Raw genomic sequence first — 17,085 nt, 5'->3', positions numbered from 1 at the left:
CAAAAAACAAAAATGTCACATGTGCCCACTTTAGGCGATCATCCTATCACTGGTGATGATCTCTATAAGAAACCACTGCACGGGCCACCTTGCAAAGGAACCTCCTAAAAGGTCCCGGGACTCCAATCACATAGCACTGAAGTCGACGAGGAATGTCGTCTATAGTGGTCTCAGGAATATCTCCTGTCAAGCGCTCGAGATGACCCTCCAACTCGGCCAAAACCTCTACTGATTCATCCTATGGGGCTGGCGCGGGTGCAACTGGTTGCCTCCTCTCGAAAGGCCAGAGAGCGGCTGGTCGCTGTGGACCCACATCTGCATTTTAAAATTTTTACTATCAGTTTTGAGACGATGGAAAAAAAAAAATAGGAAAAATGTTGGAAAGGATTTTACTGGACTCGTCCCACTTCTCTCCTGGTGGAAGAACCATGTCTGGGTCACCACGAAAATCTATCCCAGCGTAAGGGAAGTCTTGAATGGAAAAGACCTGGTTTTCCAGCCATTGGAAATACTCAGGTTTGAATCGAGCAACCTCTGCCCTCTCGTCCGGGTGGCGGGCCATGACTGCGACCCATCGCATCAGTTTGGGCTCTCGAGGAAGCCCAGCTCCAACAGTAAGGTGTTGTGGGATCAGCATAGTAACCCTCTCCAGGCCAAAACTCATGACCAAAGCCCCATAACCAAAGGTCTTTAGTCCTCCGTTCTTGGCCCTGGTCAGTTGGCCTTTCACATTGGCCAACACAACATCGCACCAGTTGAAGATGGTGCCTCGAAAGCAATCAACTGCCATACACATCTGGGATCCAGTGGTAATATGTAATGCTGCAACTCCACAAATTCTGGTGACATTAAATGCAATCACCATGAGTTCAAGACAAGATATGGTCTTTATGTCTATCCCTTTGTCTCTAGCCTGGCTGTTGCAGTACTCTAGCCGGAGGCTATCGACAAACTGGCCACCTCGCCTAGTCCCGTGCAGAGTCAAGTGTTCGCCTCTCTTAGGCAAACCAGTTAAGAAATATATGTTCGCCGGCTCGATTTCGAGCTGGTGGCCGCCAATGAAGAAGCACTAGTCCTGTATGCTCCATCTATCAACAAGCCACTGTAAGAAATCCACCTAAGCCCTCATGCCATGAATGGCCCAGAATTTGTACAGTCCACATGCCCTCAAAGCATCAAGTGAAGGCTGATGATTCCATGCGGCAGCATCCATGTCCTCATGCTTTCATTCACGCCAATCTAGCATGATGTACTCTCTGCATCAAGTATAAAGATTAATTAAATTGCTAGAAAATATTTTGATTGGTCCATTTTTTGAGAATTTTTGGGTTCAAAACCCTTAAGGCGGGGTACGCACCCTCCGGGTTAGACACAGCGCGTGGGACCACACTTTGTCTACACAGAAGGTGCGGACCCCGAGCTTTTTCCTAATGGAGAAAAAGTCGGGGTCCGCGGGTCCACAATGGTAAACCTGCGGGCCCCCGCACGCGGGTTTTGCGCCTAAAAACTCTCCCAAAAATGAATTAAAGGACTAAAACAAAAAATTAAACGTTTAAAAAAGAAGAGTAGGATGATGTGGATTACCTAGAGAGACGGCGCTCGATTCCGACGGTTGGATTTTCTACAATCTTCACGGGAAGTTTTCTAAGCAAAAACACTATTTTCTCACCCAAACTCAAACGGTAAAAATGATTTGACAAATGCCCTTCTTATAAGTTGTTTTAGTAAATAAATCGTAAATTTGTTTATGTTTCACTTTGAAAAGGTATTTTGCGACGTTTTTATCCATTTCAAACAGGTATGAGTAATGTTTGTGTTTTTGTGCAAAATAAAGGATTATTCAGGCGAAATCTACCATTTTCGATAGAAAAACATGTAGAGTCATCTTTAAGCTCTTTTTTGACTCCTAAAACATGAAAAGATTGCCGAGTGTTTCTTTTAAACTCATTAAAATGGAATTAAAAGACGGTCTGCTTACAACTCTTTTCCGACCGTAAAAACATGAAAAGATTGCCGGATTTTTGTCGTTTCAAATTCGATACTGGTTATAAAACGACGTGTCATTGATTGCTTTTTTACTTTTTCGGGTCAAGGGCACTAATGACGAAAAGTACTCCTTGGTTGTAAAAGATCAAGCGGTTCTCTCAAGTATTGTTTTATACTTTTTCGGGCTTGAGAGACACAAATTTACGAAAAAGGTCAACCTTGGAGTCTTCTTAAGTTTTTTCAGATCCTCTAAAATTGAAAAACGTCGAGTTTCTCCTATACTGGACTCGTTAAAATTTCACAGTAAAGGACCTGTTCAATTACAAATAGGAACGAACCACTCCTTCTTAGGGTTTGAATTTAAACTAAGTTGGACTCATCCGAAGGATGAGCTTATAATCAAGCAAATGTTATCCTCCTCAAGCTTGTCAAAAATAAAGAGGTACTTGCCAGAAATGGTGGGGGAAAAGAGAGAAAAATGAGCCTGTTTGTCATACTTTGTAACCACTCTTGAACACGACACTTTTATTCACCTGGGTTGGGAAATCCTTTGCCTAATAGTTGATCAAACCACATTGAAAGTCTTCAACCGGTTTCTGGGTATTAACTTTGGGTCAATTGTCACCAAACCATCTGTCGTGTCGTTATGTGTTCAAGAGGTCACTGCCAATAAGCCATTCATCTACAAAATATCTGTCATCCACCTTGACCATCCCAGAGTCAGTTCTTGCAACTAAATTTCTTCAACTTGATCTATGATTTCGTGTTGTGGCCTTGCCTACGACGGATCGCTTTCTATTGACATCAACTAATTATCTAGAAAGTTGATCTAGGAATCGTCAGTACCTTGAGATCTGCATGCATCAATGGCAGGTTTCTCGCCTTTGACAACATTTTATATCATTGACTTTCGATCAAAAGATTCCGTGACATGCTCGACATCAGCACATTTATTCGCATCTCATGGATTGTATTGGGTACTTTGAGAGTCATTGAAATCACTAGTGGTTTCTCTCACACTTGTTAACAGTTTACATCATTGACTGGTAATCAAGTGGTTTCTACCATGTTTGACATCAACACATTCATTCGCATGGATAGAATCGTACTGTTTCGGGAAGTAGAAATGAAGACCCTGGATCTAGTTTCCACAATCCAGGCTGCGAGGAATTTTGTATTCATTATATAATGGACTATTCATAAACAGATGGTTGCGTCCATACTGTGTCCACATGAGTCTATACTTATGATGTTTTACAAGATCATTCCTGTATCAGAGCAGTGGTTAGTTTTTCTAGTCAGTTTTGATCTGAGCATGGGAATTCCTACCTCAGCGATGATATGATCTCATATATATATATATATATATATTTTGCATTGAATGTTTTTACAGGTTCCAACCGGGTTCTCCACAAGATGATCCTCGAAATGATAAAGTACTTCACTCTTCCGAAATGATAAGAAATTCTCATTTACTACAGACTTCGCACTTTAGGGGGAAATCTGTTACACAAAAATATCATCATCATGATTATTTGCAGTCAGTATGGGTCTATCATTACTTGTACTGTCCTCCTAAGCAAGTCTTAGACCTCAGCTCTTCAAATCAAGCTTTGGAAATGAGAGAAAGACATTAAAAATCAATGTAACTCTGGTTCCTCACTTTCTCTCATGGTCACCTCCGGTCCCACACCTTCTGTGTACAAAAACTGCGGACCTGACCGCTCTGTCCCTAACGGTGTAGGTGCGGACCCTTGTGAAAGTAAAAAGGCGCAAGTTTTATCTTAAAAAACTCAATTTGGGTTAATTCTAGAGGTTTCTAGAAGGAATTTTGACGTGGATTGTTCGCTCTGAGGTGGTTCATGCATCCCAAAAGAGAAGGAGTTAATCCCTTGATGAGAGGAGCTATCCCTTTGAAGGAGGACTTTATCCCTTTGAAGGAGGACCTAGTAACTTCCCTCCATTGCACTATAAATACAGGCATTGGGTTGGTTGCTGGAGAGGTTAGAAGTTGAACATTTTTTAGGGTAAATGTTGGTGAAATCAAGACTTGCTAGTTAAGCCTAAAGAGGAGAGATCACATACCTTTTTGGTTTCATTAGGGAGTGAGTGAAACTTGTCAAAGTAGAGGAGACTTCTTGCTGGGAGGAGCTTGTACAACGTCAAGGAAAAGGTTGTAAGGTTCTTCTTCTTTTGAATTAATACAATCAAACTCATTTTTCTCAACAAGTATCTTATGTTATTTGTTTCATGGACTCCTTAACTTTCATGTTAAATATGTTTTATGCAATTGGCTTTTCAGGTGATATTTAATTTGTTTGCCTTGTTTGTGTTTGCAAATCCGTGAAAAGGAGCTCATTTGGATCGAAGGAGCGAGGGCATCCACAAGCTAGCGTTAGACCTAAGGTAGGCCCTAAAAACACTTGTTTGCTATTGTTTATTAAAGCATATTTAGAGAAAGATAGTGTCTGGTTGGTTTGCTTGTCATTAGGTCTTCTTTAGATTCTAGGAAGGTCTATCTTGTCCGCAAGATCGACTTATTCCGTGTGACAAGGTGCATACTTGTTCAATCATCAAGCGAGGTTGGAGGTGATTCCTCAATAATGCGGTAGCTGAATTGGTCAAGATCTTCAGACTTAGAGGGTTGGCCTTCTTTACCTGAAGAACCACCCCCTGTAGGAGCGTTAGGACCGGCGTGAATGGTAGTTTCCTGATTAGCTAGGCTGCCTGGATCCTTATGCTGAGTAGTCTCAGTCTGCGTAGAATCATTCTTGTCTGCTATCTTCGGCTCCAAGGGAGCTCCTAGACCAACAGCCCCGAACCAACAACTCCCGGACCAACAGTGTCTTCACACAGCTCAACGGTGACTGACACAATGAAGGAAGAGTTGCCTAGGGAGCAAGGGAAGCGGAAGTGAGTCGTGTGGGATTGGGAGTGGTAAGAGCAAGCTTCGGTGATAATTTACCCTCTTCATCTGCCACGACCACTTATGGTTACAGGGTATCTATTAAAGCTGAATTCAAAAGCATCAAACGAAAGTTCCGAGGTCGTGGAGGATGGTTGGTAGGAGACATGGCCACGGGAGCTGCCTCTCCTGCAGCTCATCCTTGAGCGAACTCTGGGCATTTTGAGGATTGCAGGAGGAGCATAACAAATAGCAACGGAGGAGACATAGAGGGAGCTACAGAGGAAGGTGCAAGACTGATAAAAAGGAAGATGGACACACTGATGAATGGCAGTGTTTTGATCCTGAGCTAGACAGTGTACTAGTCCTTCTCGAGAGCGAGGAGCATCAGTCTTGCTGGAGCAGCTTAAGCACAAGGAAGTAGCTAGAATGAAGAGCAAACAAAGCGCCATAACCATTAAACTGTTAAACTGAAGGGCGGTGGGGTGCTGCATTAATGCAGCATTTAATTTGTAGTCCTGATTCATTAATTCAATCCTCATGCGAGGTCAGCTAGAGCTAGTGATGAGCCACGTGCCTCCCTTCCACGCCGCCGTCGAGCTGCATGCCATATTATACACCCGCATCCGGGGAACAAAAATTAAAGCTTACATACAGTGAAGGAGAAGAATTTGAGGATTCAACAAAGTATAGACAACTTGTAGGAAGTCTCAACTATCTGTCTACTACAAGATCACACATTTCATTTGTTGTCGAAATCCTCTCCAGGTTTATGCAAAATCCTTGTGAGGGACATTGGTCTGCTACGAAAATAGTTCTAAAGTACTTGAAGAGAACTCAAGACTTTGGACTTAAGTATACATATGTGGGCGACTTCAGCTTGAATGGATACTCTGATTCAGACTTCGATGGAGATAAAGAAACTGGGGTATCTACTTCAGGTTATGACATGAGTCTTGGATCAGGAGCTGTCCTCTTGAGGCCATGCAAACAATCATTTCCAGCGAATTCCACAACAGAGGTAGAATATGTGGCAGTTGCTAAAGCAACAAAGGAAATTGTGTGGCTCAAGAAGATTCTAGAATATTTGCAGGTGAAACAAGTGCATTCAACTCCACTCATGATTGAAAACACTTTTAAATTAAAGTTGGCCAAGAACCCAAAGTTCCATGATTGAACTAAGCACATCAATATAAAATTCCATCTAATTTGACATCATGTTGAGGCCAAGAAAATCTATTTTTGGCTTGAGGGGGCTTGTATTCAGGTTCATAGTTAGCTGCGCTAACCAAAAAAACCCTACACTACCAGCCCTTTCAACAACAACGCGTGTAGCGCAGGCTGTAGTCTCACCCGAGGCAGTGTTGGGAGATGCTAGAACTAGGTTTCTGCATCCAAAGGACTATGTGATGTGTTTTTGTTACTTCTAGGGCCTTATTCTGACCTTCGCAAACCCTAACCCTTAAAACCTAGAAATTAAAATATCTAACATTTAACATATTAAAAACCATTCATAACATCGTGTAATTAAGTAGATATACCCTTTTCGCGCATTTATTATGCATGTTTCATGATAAATTGAAGTAAACAGAGCGAATATATAGTAAATTCTGAAGTAATGAATAACACACATTTACATATATAATGCTCCAAAATAGCCTTTATTATGCTAAGATATTCTATTATAGACTCTTCCAACCCTATGCACACAGTTGCATGGGCCGATGCACTCAGTTGCGGACTTACCAAGGTCTCCACGCACTCAGCTATAGGAGTCTTGCCCTTCGCCTAAGTACAAAAAACATACTTATCTTACTTAGATCAATTACCCATACATAGAATTATCTCTTATGACTCTCTATGAATCATTTTTATATCATCTTCTATTACAATACCATGGTCTCCGAACCATGGGAGGGTCACAAACCAACTTAACTTCTAACAAACTAAGGGGATTTGACCTTCCTAAAGCCCCTTTGACTCCTATCGACCTTCACAATCCGCTCCTCAAAATGCAGAGACTTTACAATAATAACAAGACTTTTTACAAAATTGACCTGAGGGGACCCTCTCCCAACAAACCCCTAACACAAAGTCGTGACTCGTCCCAAGTCACTCTACTGGTGTTGTCGTGATATTTTCCTGTAGACCGTTGAACTCTATCTTCAATTCTTGAAGATATTATTTTCCCTGCACAGCGGCCTGACGAACTTCCTCAACCAATTTTTTTGTAGTTGGACCTTCGACTGCAAGGCCCATGGTTCTTTGTCTATGTTGCATAGCCTTCAGCTTTCTCTCCACCATCTATGTCACCTAGCTAGCCTCATATGCCCAGGGATGCTTCCTTGAGGATATTATGGATGCCTTCTGATGAACCTTATCAATCTCAGTCTCGATAGACTTCCCTTCCTATAATCTAGTGAACCTTTGTATTGGTGCTAAGGTCTGTGCTGTAGCTCTAATCTCATCGAACTGCCTTTGTTTCTCTCAGATTTATGCTTCGAGTTTCTATAAGGTTGGATCCTCCTGCAGTGATGTCCATAGTTCCATGGCTTGTTCAAACAACTGAGTGAAGTCCTTGACTACATCTTCTAGTGTAGTCATCTCTTCTTTAATAGCATCCTCGCGTTGTTCTCTGACTTCTGGAGGAGTGGTTGGATGCAACTTAAGTTGAAGCTCATATATCTGTATTTGTAGCTCAAAACGAACCTTGCCAATATCCTCCTTCAATTCTTTTACTGCGACAACTAGCTTCTGTATATTTTCTATGGAGGCCACTTCTACTAGAATTTGGAGTTCAAGAAGCTCACTACAAGCTTTCGCTATTGCTGCTTCTAGCTGCTGAGAATGTGAAATAACTTCTTCACGTTCCTAAAAGCCTCTGCCTTTTCCTCAAACATCTCATGGTTGTTGGTTTTTACTTCGTTGATGACTAGCAATGCGCATTGTTCCTAAACCTGGAGCTCATCTCATACTCCTTGATGCAGCTCATGCAGTTTCTGAATAGGGAGCATTGCAAGGTTCAGACTCAAATCCTTCATGCGTAAGAGGTGTGCCCTTTCTTTTGAAGTCTCAATGTGTAGTGATCCCTCTGGTAACTGCACTATGTGGAGGTCCGTGGTGAGATCTGCTGCTAAGGTTGTCCAGCTCGCTTGCTTCAGGCTTGCCTGTCCAACGCTAACTTGAATAATCCCTCTTTGGACTTGTAATTCCCTGAGGCCCTACTACACCTTGGTTAGTGTTTCATGGTACTGGTCCTTAATGTGGCTCCAAATATTCTTCGTTGCATCATGGACCACATCACTGACCTCGTCGAGGTTCCCCTCCATGAGGACCAAAGATGTCGTGCTCGCAGACTTGTCAGACTTCTCCTTCTTGTGCAGTCCATGGAGCTCTGCTTCTCCCTCTTTTTGACAATGAAGGGGGACTCCAAGACCATGCCTCTTCACCCTCTATCTTGATCTCTTTATTGGTGCACTCTATTTCTGATTCGTCGAGGTCAATAGTGGCCTATGACGTGGTGGTAGTTTTATCCTTTAGTGCTTTTGTCTCTTTGGTCGAGACCTTCTCTTTTGGTGCTTCTCTCTCCTTTGCAGAAGCCTCTTTCTGTTGCGCAACCTTTTCTTTTGTCGTGGCCTTTTCTTTCGCGAAAGACTTATGTGCTTCCTTCTTCTTCTCTTTCGCTCTTGTCGTCACAACTGTGGTTTTCTGTGCTTCACCTTTGGCGAACTTACGCCTTTTTGAACCCCTATCAGATGGGGTGAGCGAGTCGCTTATCCATTTATTGATGACCCCCATAATGTCATCTTCAACGACCAAGTATGGAAACTTGTGCCATGTGCCCATGGAATCTTTGTTCACTCGGATAAACAAATTATGAAAATCTCCCTTGAAATCAGCGACATTCGCATACTGGGCATACAATATTGGTGATAACCATGGCCGTTGGTTAATCACCACCCTCAACTACAATTCAAACATGACCCAAAATATTTCCATCTCCATAGCACACTCTAGGTCCTTCGTCACCCACATAAAGGAAAATTTTGCGGTCTCGCATAGATCTAGATCATGCTGCAGGAACTGGGTTTCCTTTGGCATCCTTGAGGCCACTTCCGCAATCAACAGAAGTAGCCACACATAGTGGAACACTTTGCCCTTGTCCTGAACCTCCCGACAATCTTCCAAAAACTCATGACATGAATATTTAGCCAAATTATATTGGACTACCATAGTGCACTACACATCCAAAGATACTACTGGCACAGGCACTTCATCAATGCGACACTTCCTCGTGATTTCCCTAGCCAAAATTTGTGTACCGAACTGCACCGCGCCATCTCATATGGAACTAATTGCATAGCCACAAGATTTCCTCACTAACCCGAAGTCACTCTTCATCTCATCTGCCAACTTCTTCTCCTACGATTTTCCTACAAAAGCATCGAGAGGGTCTACTCCTTGATATGACAATAGTGTTATGCAGTGAATCAGCATATGAGTGATTGATATGGGCCCTCCCAACCAAAGGCATCCATCATGAACCAGTGTCAATAATTGATGAACACAAACTGTTTTAATGGTGTTGCGGCTGAAATGCAGCACCCACAACATATTGAGCAATCCCGCGCACTCAACTCTGACTCCCCACTTCATTGGTTCGAGCCGTGTAACATTTGAGTCCTCATAGTATACCTTCTTCAGGTATTCGCTCTGTTCTAGCTGATGGAACTTCACGTGATCCCCTAAGTTCGAGTCCTCCATATTTAAATATGGTATTCGGGCCATCATAGTTCCCTCAAAAGGTACGTTCTTCGATAGCAATGTTGTGGAGAACATGAATTTTTCCAATTTAGGATCCTTCGTCACTTTGGCGGTGGATTTCCTCGGTTTTATATAAGGAGGTAGTCGAGTAATCGACACAAATTAATATGCATCAATTTATTCAATCCCCATGGTAAGCTCTTCATCGTCTAAGTCTATTGGTTCTATTAGATGCTTGGTTTTATCCAACTTCCCCTTTTTTCTCACCTTCGTTGGATTTTTGTGCGATGATTGCTTCTTTTCTCTTGCCGCAGAGGCAAATGGTTTAGGTCTCAGTAACCTTGGTGTTGTAGTAGGAAAAGTTGAAGGCACAAGTTGGGTCAGCTCAGATCGGGTTGCGGTCATTCTCTCGAGGAATCTTTTGCATTGCCAATCAGTTAAATTCCCAAATCCTCGCTATGAAATCTTCTCTCGAATTATTTCCCAATCTTCTGCAAACATACAAAAATTATCTTGGCACATACTAGGCATGCAATCTTGGTGATAACCGTGGCCATTGGTTAATCACCATCCTCAACTCTGATTCAAACAGGACCCAAAATATTTCCATCTCCATAACACACTCTCGGTCCTTCGTCGCCCACAACAAGGAAAATTTTGTGGTCTCGCATAGATCTGGATCAAGTTGCGGGAACTCGGTTTCCTTCAACATCATCGAGGCCACTTGCACAATCAACAGAAGTAGCCACACGTAGTGGAACACTTTTCCATTGTATTGAGCCTCTTGGAAATCTTCCATAAACTCATGACATGAATATTTATCCCAATGATATTGGACTACCTTAGTGCACTCCACAGCGAGAGATACTACTGGCGCTAGCACTTCATCAATGCGACACTTCCTCGTGATTTTCCTAGCCAAAATTTGTGTAGTGAACAACACCACACCATGTCATATCGAACTAATTTCATAGCCACATGATTTCCTCACCAACTCGAAGTCACTCTTCATGTGATCTGCCAACTTCTTCTCCTACGATTTTCCTACAAAAGAATCTACACGGTCTACTCCTTGATACGACAATAGTGTTATGCAGTGAATGAGCATATGAGTGATTGATATGGGCCCTCCCAACCAAAGGAATCCATCATGAACAAGTGTCAATAATTTACACACACAAACTGTGTTAATGGTGTTGTGGCTGAAATGCGGCACCCACAACATATTGAGCAACCTCGTGCACTCAACTCCGACTCCCCACTTCATTGGTTCGATTCGTGTAACATCTGACTCCTCATAGTATACCTTCTTCAGGTATTTTATATGTTCTAGTTGTAGGAACTTCACGTGATCCCATAAGTCTGAGTCCTCCATCTTTAAATATGGTATTCAGGACATCATATTTCCCTCAAAAGGTACGTTCTCTCATAGCAATGGTGTGGAGAACATGAATTTCACCGAATAGGGATCCTTTGTCACTTTACCAGTGGATTTCCTCGATGGTATATAAGGAGGTAGTCAAGTAGTGGACACGACTTCATCTACATCTATTTATTTAATCCCCATGGTGATTTCTTCATCGTCTAAGTCCACGGGTTCCGTGAGCTACTTGGTTTTATCCATCTTCCCCTTTTTCTAACCTCCATTGGATTTTTGTGTGGCGATTGCTTCTTTTCTCTTTTCGTAGAGGCAGATGGTTTAGGTCTTGGTAACCTTGGTGTTGTAGTAGGCAAAGTTGAAGGCACAAGTTGGGTCGACTCAGATCTGGTTCGAGTCATTCTCTCAAGGAATCTTTCACATTTCCAATCTCTTAAATTCCTGAATCCTCGCTATGAAATCTTCTCTCGAAGTATTTCCCAATATTTTGCAGACATGCAACAATTATCTTGGCGCAAACTAAAACGCAAAATATCAAGGAAATTTCTCACGAAGAAAAGTGTTCAAATGTGGAGTGGGATGCTATATTTATAGCCCAATTTGAATTCAAATCTATCTAGTCCCTCCATTTTCCTGTCATTAATGCGCTTTTGGTGGTAGATTTCCAAAGCTATGCTACTTAAATTCTCTCCCCCCACTCCCTTTAACACAAAAATCACCATCCAATCATCTATAGTGCTTCCAATGGTCACTTTTTATCCACGCTATGCAAGACCCACCATTCTATTGCAGCGCCTTCATCGCAAGTCTCTTCTGCTCCTTCCTTTGATTCGTCACACAACCCATTCACTTCGCCAAACTATCCTTTTGGTAGTGTAGTTTATAGTCTAGCACTCCCTTGCAACTGCCTAGAGTACTACAACTATCCCACATCCATATAGTCATTGCGGAGGGCAGGATCACCCCTGTACAACTTTAATCGACTCCTATTGACCTTTCCTGGAAATAGGTCTCCGTTCAGCTTCACAAGTTGAACTGCACCTCCATTCGTAATCTCCTACAATATATGGTCCCAACCAATGCAACTCGAACTTCCCTAGAAACTTCGTGAACTTACTACCATACAACATCATTAAATCTCTAATTTTAATGGTGTGTTGCTTAATGTGGTGATCATGCCATGGATTTTCATGATCCTTCTGCACGTGCTGATGAAAACCGGCCAAGAAGCGATCTTCTTCCAACTCAACTATGTGTGCGAGGCGTTCTTCCATGGTATCGTGATGAGACATCTCTGTAACTCCAACAATACGCAAACTTGGTATGATGTACTCCATTGGGGTTACGGCTTCTTGTCGATAAACCAATCTGAACGGTGTGTGTCGAGTCAACTTTTTACACGTAGTTCTATACGCCCATAACACACTTGGTATGCGCACATCCCAATCATTCTCATTTTCATTACAAATCTTCGTTAAAGAATTCTCCGGGATTTATTAAAGGCTTCCACTCTTGTGTTTGCCTCATGATGATACATCATACTTTTCTGATGATACGTTTGGAACTCTTCAAGCAAGGCAACCATTGTTTCAGTCAAGAAGTGCGTACCCCTATTGCTCATCAAAATTTTAGGGCAGCCACATTGCAACAAAATGTATTCAAAAATAAACTTCGGAGTTGTGGTCGCGCTACAATCCTTCACGTGCTATGCCTCAACCCACTTGGTTAGGTATTCTATTTCTGTAATGATGTATCTTGCTCCTATCTTCTTTCCTAGTGGTTGAATTGGTCCCATGAAGTCTATTTCCCACTTATCAAATACGTGTAACGACACTTGTGGGTTCAGAGGCAATTCATCCCTTTGCGAAGGCCTCCTTGTTCTTTGAGAGACGTCGAAGGCCTCCCCCATGTGTTGTGTCTTCGGTCATCATGTCTAGTGTTGAATACTCGTATTTATGTGTCCTCTCTGTCCCATGTCCTCATGTCATATGACTTAGGTCTAAATAAATAAAATAGGTTAATTTTCATTTGAATTTTATATCAATATCAAATAAATGTATAATTTATTCAATTTTTAATACATAATTAATGTGTCATTTAGCTTAAATATAGTTTAATTAAATTAAAAAATAACAAAGGCAAAGATTTCATCACAAAAATAAATCAACCAAAAAAATGATGTATTGTTGAATGTCATCACCAAAAATTAAGAACTATGATTAGCTAATATTGTTTGTATTAAGATATATACACTTTAATATATATGTTTATGTTTTAATATATTTTATGTGTTATAACTTATATGTGTGTGTGTGTGTGTGTGTGTATTTAATATAATAATAAGTGATATTAAATTGAAAATATGGGGAAAAAACTATAATTCATGAAAATGAAAAAAAAAAAGTTAAATAAAAAGGAAATAAAATAAAAACAAAAAATTACTAACTAATAGAAATGAAAGTTACTAAATAGCCCATAATAAGACCTCAACCAATGATGTTACAAATAAATAAATTTAATTAATAATAATAAATAACAAAAATTGAATTCCCAATGTTAAACTATGGATAAGTGGTGGATATTTTTGGTCAAACACAAACTAATACATAGTCAATGAAAAATTGAATGAGTAAAAAAAATCAAACATAGATTATAAATAAAATATTTCAATATATACATAAAGTAAAATATTTCAATTTCACATATAGTGAAAGAAATTTACCAATAGCTTAAAAAACATTTTAATGTGGACAAGGTGTATCATAAATGAAATATTTTAATGGTTATGTTGAACAAAATACTTCAATATCAATTATGTATATATTATATAAATTAAATGAACAAAAATATATATAGTGATATATTTCTATAAAGGAGGTGTATAATTCCTTCCATACTTGATATGGAGTTGACACATATAAAGAACTAACATCTGCCTTATTTAAACCAATATCAAGGGATTCATCATTAAGTTACTAGGCCAAAGACCCATCCTTCATTGACATTATTGAATGAGATCAGACCTAAAGCACCATCAAGTCATTAGAACATATAGTTATCTAGGTCATCTCATTCCAATGATAGAAAAATGTGTGACCGAGTGGGTCTTGTTTTGTGAGATGGCCAAATGTTCCCATGGGTAATTGAGTTTGCATCTCTGAATTATTAGGATGAGATGGAGCATCAAATTTCTCCATATGCAAAAATTTCTACAAATTTTACAGTTTAAAAATGGCTTGCATGTGAGGAGATTACATCCCTCTTGAAACTTCTTAAGAGTTTAAATATTTTGGAATAACATAAATCATAAATACAACAAAGGAACTGACAAATACGCATAAATATATATATATATAACACAATAATAGTTATAAACACATAATTCACAAACTAAGACTCACGAGGTCTTGGATTGATGGTGAATGGGTGCATTGTTAAGATACTTCTTATGAAAATGTTACTAGCTCAAATTCTCTATGAATGTGAGATGAGACAAAATCTACAAATCCCTTTCTAGAAAGACCCAATTACCCACTCCTCTAATAGATGTACTACTAATTTTAATATATAGAGAAGGGAGAGAAACATGGATGACCATCATAGTGATTAATTGTCATCACCACCATCCTTTGTTGGCTGTGTCATAGTTAATGAGAGGTATGTGTAAACATTTTTTCTAGAGCTGTGAGCTTTCCTTTGAAGTTAGCATCCTAGAAGCCCAATTGGCTTCAAAATGTAAGCTTTCCATGTTGGTCATACAAGGCACTATTGTGAATCTCTAATGGAATATCAATCAAATTTATTAAATCTTTGTTGGCTAACTTAGATATTATCTAGAAATTGCACCAAGAGGTGTAAAGGAATGTGCATAGGGGGAGCATGGGGGGATGTGGAAGGAAATAATCAAACTAACTATATGGACAATGACATACAATGGAAATTTGAGTTTCTATATATCTTCTAAAGGATGTAGTAGAATGCTAAATTTAAGAAGAAAGTTACACTACCATAAATGTATCAAAACAAGGGAAATCCTTGCATACACAAGGTACATAGAAGAGGAGTTCAATTTCTTTGGCGTTTTTTTAAATGGCATGAAATAAATTTTGAACATGGAAATTATGAGGTATCTATTAGCTAAAGACATTGTAGAACATGGGAGGAATGAATTTTATCAATAAGTTGTTGTAAAGATGAGCAAAAAATAGATTACATATAGAATTGTTGTATCAATTAATGTCGTGAAATTACTTGTGAAAAACTCTTTGATGGGAACAATTAAGTTGAGCATTCCTCTTAAGAAAGTTGACATTAGGATCTATGTGAAAAGGTTGTTGGATGAATATGTCATTTATATATAATAGTCCTTTGCAAAAGGAATGAAATATTGGTTGAGATGGCTCTCCTAAAATCCACAAATGGTTCATCTTTATCAAGTAAGAAATGAGGCACGCCACTTAATTAAACTAACATTTTTTGGGTGGTAAAACTTTTTAGCTTTAGCAGGACACCTTTACATGTTATTCTACACACAGAGACCTTTCCAATGGTGCAAGAATCTGATCAATGAGAGTCCTTATGCAAAAGTTATGCCACTCAAAAGTTGACCTTCCTATTTTTCACAATGTGTCAATAAAAAAAAATGTTGTTAAAAAAATAAAAACAACTATTTTTACCCAAAGAATGAAATAAGTTCTAAAAACCAGAAAATAAGCAACTCTATGCAATATTTGTCATTTGAATTTCCCCCTTGGAATAGATAATATATGTAGTTTACTTTCCAAACTAATATTAATACTTTGCAATTATCGAGAAAAATAACAATCATCTTACCTCTCATTTTCTCTTCGAAAACTCCAAGTGGTATGTGCCCAATATGAACAACAGGTTTATTTTTTCTCACTGATTTTTTCCTATGCTTGTTTCATTCTAGGGACAGAATGAACTTGGTACTTGGTTTGTAGTGATGGCTCTTGCTAGCACCGAAGACCATGAACTATCAAATTGATAGTCAAAGCCCGATTACAATGTTTTTGTTTTTGTTTTTGTTTTTTTGTTTTTTTTTTTTTTTTTCTGAGTAAATACTAATTCTATTAAGAGAAGAAAAGTATAATACAATCAAGTGTGCATGCAAGCTAAGCAGAAAAGCAAGGGAGCCAAAAGTGAAAGGCTAACCACTTCACTCCAGAGTGATAAACAAGGAAAGAACCATAGAGAACATGGGAAAACAAAAAGCTAGAACTTCATAGAGAGAAGCTACCCTGAGAGGGCAGTTGCTATCACACGACATTTTTTGCCTTTTGTCTTGCTTACTTTGACCCATCGAGAAGAGTTTGGCTGAGCCGTAACAAGTTGTAGACTATTTTGCCCTGGCGGCTAAATATCCTTATCAGAGTATGAGGACGAAGATGAATGAGAACGTTTCTAAGAGCTCTGAGGGGCGGAGGGGTTTGCCGGACTGACCGAGGGAGCGTCCAGCAAAATCTCCACATTCTGCCCATCTGCTACGATTTCTTCCTCATTCGAACTAGAGGAATCTATATCGTCCATAAGAGGGGGAGGCACACATGGACTCCAGCTTTTGGATTTGGGTTTGCGATTCATATTCTTCTTTTTGTCGGGGAAATCGGTACAGGAACTCTGGAGGTGCCCCACTTGATGACAATTGCGGCAACGGAAGGCTGTGTTCTCATAATCCAAGGTTTGAGTCCGGAGGAAATCGCGATACTTGATATTAATCTCATCCGGCAGTCCTTTGCTAATATCTATTTCTACACAAATTCTGCCCTAGGTGAAGAGTCCATTTTCCCTTCGTGTGGAATCTACATGCAGGTAGCGTCCTAAAGTGTCTACAATGGCTAAGAAGAGAGGGATATGCCATAGATGCGCCGGAAGATTCGGGAGCCTGACCCAAATGGGAATCTTAGTGATGACAAGTGTAGAAGGGTCGAAGTCTGGAAACAAGGGGGTGAGAAAGAGCCCAGCCGAGCCCCAGAACCAAGGGCCTCCTGTTAATGCCTTCTGGTAATCTTCATTTGAGTCAAAAGCCACA

General features: G+C 40.0%; 1 long non-coding RNA gene across 1 annotated transcript in view; it reads right to left on the bottom strand.

Moving 5' to 3' along the window:
• Window positions 1–15,975, bottom strand: part of LOC149212203 (uncharacterized) — a 235,117-nt gene extending 219,142 nt beyond the window's left edge. Inside the window, exon 1 of the long non-coding RNA XR_016250215.1 lies at window positions 15,867–15,975. This is a non-coding gene — a long non-coding RNA (uncharacterized LOC149212203). The remainder of the gene's footprint in view (window positions 1–15,866) is intronic.
• Between the last annotated feature and the right edge of the window lie 1,110 nt (window positions 15,976–17,085).

This window comes from Pinus tabuliformis, chromosome 1_1 (genome assembly GCF_031772625.1).
Source record: "Pinus tabuliformis cultivar Carrire ecotype Pingquan chromosome 1_1, CPIR1, whole genome shotgun sequence".
NCBI classification, from domain to species: Eukaryota; Viridiplantae; Streptophyta; class Pinopsida; order Pinales; family Pinaceae; genus Pinus; species Pinus tabuliformis.
The sequence above is the reverse complement of the archived record's forward strand: the minus strand, read 5'-3'. Positions and strand labels throughout refer to the sequence as shown.